The sequence below is a fragment of the Bubalus bubalis genome, chromosome 6 (assembly GCF_019923935.1).
Source record: "Bubalus bubalis isolate 160015118507 breed Murrah chromosome 6, NDDB_SH_1, whole genome shotgun sequence".
Taxonomy (NCBI): Eukaryota; Metazoa; Chordata; class Mammalia; order Artiodactyla; family Bovidae; genus Bubalus; species Bubalus bubalis.
In genome coordinates, this window is record NC_059162.1 from 32292535 (window position 1) to 32295937 (window position 3403).

Consider the following 3403-nt stretch of genomic DNA (forward strand, 5'->3'; position numbering starts at 1 on the left):
TCCAGTCCAGGCCAGCCATGACAGCAAACAGGCTTTCTTCAACCTGTCAGCTACAAATTGGCACTTACCAAGAGCATTGCCAATGACTGAACAACAAAGCCATTTGCCATCTGCCTCTATGAAGATTGAATCCCATGCTCCTAAAGCTGTTGAGCTTCAACAATCCCTGAGGGAGTTCAGGGTGGAGTGAGGCACTCTGTGATCCAGGCAATGTGGTGGGACAGGTCTTTAGATAGTTGGATGTTTTTAGGAACAGATTTTATGATCTCAGTCCTTGCATCTCTTCATATCTAGAGAAGCACTAAATCCCTTCATGGTGACATCAGATCCTCATGACTAACAAAAAACGTTTTGTAAATTGAGTGCTTCATGATATTAAACTCCCCCTTCACCAAAACCTTATATATTGACTTTCCTCCAATGCCACTTTAGAGCAGTCTCTCATCTATCTGAGTTGCTGCCTCCCGGGCTGCAGTCCTCATTTTGCCCCAAATAAAACTTAACTCACAACTCTCAAGTTGTACATCTTTTTTTAGTCGACAAACCTAAGAGATTTTGGGCCCTCTGCCCTTTACCTATGCTCTGTGCGCCTCCACCTCCACACCCCTCGGCCTGGGAAAGGGGAGTGATGGAAGATGTGGGGTGAGACACAGGTAGAAAAAAGGAGAGAGCGCCGAGGTGCCTGCAAGTGCGCTCGCCAGGGAAGCCACTTGGGGTCGCTCCGTCTGAGCTCCAGCGCCCAGGGGCCGAGGTGGGGAAGGGAAGGCGGGGGTGAGGGGGAAGAGGAGCAGCCGCTTTCACTGCCCGGGGATCTTTCCTTGCAGGAGCGGGTGCTGGTGGTTCTCCGCCACACAGCTCTGGGCAACCGACTGCTCCACCCGGTCGCCTGGGGCAGCGCGGTTGGGTCACCACCTGTCATTTTACTCCAAACCACCCCGGCTCCCGCTTGGAGGCCCCTTCCTCTCCCCGAGGGCGATCAGTCAGGCGCAGCGTGATGACTTCAGATTCCTAGAAGGGGTGTGCTGCAGTCAGGGAACCAGGTCCTAAAATACCGAGTGCTAACCCCCTGACCGCTCCACTTCGCTTTCCCCCTCAGGTTTGAGTGTGATCCAAAAATTGGAGCCTGGACTGGGATGAAGAGTGGCCTCAGGGTGTGGGTGGGCCAAAGGGCGGCAGAGTGTGGGCTAAGATCACGGACACCTGAGTCATGCCGGCAGCTTTCAAAGCATTTTCCAGCCCTTTGACCTTAGGCAAGTCTCTCAGCCTCTCTGTGCCGGTTTCCAGTGAAGTGGGAATACTCACCATGACTACCGCAGGGGGTCCTCACGGAAATCCAGAGATATGATGTTTATTAGAGAGCTGAGGACCGGGCTTGTTCATAGAGTGCTATGTAAATGTTGATTAAATAAAGAAAGCAGCAGGAAGGGACTTGGAGAGAGTTCTGGGGGGAATACCGAGGGTGACTTCCTTCCTGGCAGAGCCAAAGCAATGAGATAAGGAGCCATGTGGTGTGTGGACTCTCCAGATGAAGACAGCAATCCAGGCACATTACAGAAGGCTAAAGTGCAAGCCACCGGGATCACAGAGGGATGCGGATCTCTGGGCCAGAGGTGCTGTAATGGCTGTGAAATATGTCAGATCCACAAAAAATTAAGTTCAAGTTTTCCCCTTTTAGTTCGTATACAAAATGACTGGGTCCCCACTCTGTGTACATCTGGAATCTTCTTTTCTGCAAACTTATAAGGGCATTCAGTTTACAGTGGAATATCTGATCAACAGTTCTGAGACCTTTCACATAATTTATCATCCAAACCCAGACACGCTTGAGATGAAAGGGGCATTAGAAATACATAATTTTTAAAAGCAACTATACTCCAATAAAAATTAATAAAATTCTAATGCCTATTAAAAAAAGAAATATGTAATTTTTGAAATGTTTACTTTTGCTCAGTGTTTTGTTATACAAATGAACTTAAATAGTTCTGTTAAAACTATTCGCAAAGATTTTTTTTCTAAAAGGTGAATATATATGCACAGTAAATAAATATTTAAAATTTCAAATAATTATTCTTGCTATATATTCACAAACATCAATAAATTTCTTAGCCATATTTCTAAGTAAGGTGTTACTGGCATTTTTCTGAAGAATAAAGATTTTTCAGTATGGTTTTATTATTTTTTATAATGTTGCTTGAAATCTTTAAAATTGCTTTTCATGGTTAATCATTTCAAAGATGTTGATACCTTTGATGTGAGATTGCTAGGGCTGCCACAACAAAATGCCAGTCTAGATGGCTTATACAATATAAATTTATTTCCTCATAGTTCTAGAGGGCTGGGTTGGCTTCTTCTGAGGCCTCTCTCTTTGGTTGATAGATGCCCGTCTTCTCCACGTGTCTTCACATGGTCTTCCCTCTGTTTGTCTCTACGTGTGTGTCCTAATCTTTCATAAGGAAACCAGTCATGTTGGATTAGGGGTCACCCTAATGACCTTGTTTTACCTCAATTACTTCTTTAAGGGCCTTATCTCCAAGTACAGTCACAGTCTGAGGTACTTAGGGTTAGCACTTCAACATATGCATTTTGGAGTGATAGAATTCAGTCCATAATAACTCTACTGATTTTTCTTTGTAGGCCAGAAAATTTTTAATTGAGGAAAACTCTCCTTAAAGATGCTCAGATGAAATTCTGCTAAATGGGTATGTTTGTACTCAGTCAGTCAGTCGTGTCCAACTCTGTGATCCCATGGACTATAGCCCACCAGGTGCCTCTGTCCATGGAATTTTCGAGTCAAAACTATTGGAGCGGGTTTCCATTTCCAAGGGGTTCTCCCTACCCAGGGATTAAACCTGTGTCTCTTGCACCTCTTGCATAGGCAGTGTATTCTTTGCCACTGAGCCTCCTAGGAAGCCTGCTAAATGGGGGATATTCTCAGTGGGGGATATTCTCAATTCTGTTTTTTTCTATTAAAATGTTTTAATATTATAATGCTAATATTTTAACAGATGCTATCTTTTTGCTTCCATCCACAGAAGATTTCTTCAACAACTATCTTCATGACTCCTTCGAATGTTTCCCCAAACTTAGATGCAAGATTGTCCACCTCTTCAGTACACCTCTTGTACACCTCTCATCTAATTAGCAATAAATATATCCAATTAAAAATCATACTAAAAATAGTAGCTCTATCAAAATGGTCTTCTTTACAAATTGAAATATTTCAAAATTTTAAAATTTCAAAATTGTACATTATATACATTTGAGCACTTCTTGTTTAATTTGTTCAGTGCCTCTTTCAAGGTCTTCTTATTTGCAAAATTCTTTTTTGATAATATTAACTTATGAAAACTTCAAACATTAAAATGTTTTAGAGCTTCTCCATTAAATACTTTGTTAAAACATT

At 42.7% G+C, this 3403-nt stretch overlaps 1 long non-coding RNA gene across 1 annotated transcript; it reads left to right on the forward strand.

The window, feature by feature from the left end:
- Window positions 1-748: 748 nt before the first annotated feature.
- Window positions 749-3179, forward strand: LOC112585477. The gene is made up of 4 exons (XR_003109857.3): window positions 749-1096; window positions 1479-1610; window positions 2635-2699; window positions 3033-3179. It is a non-coding gene; the product is annotated as an uncharacterized LOC112585477 (long non-coding RNA).
- Window positions 3180-3403: the final 224 nt, after the last annotated feature.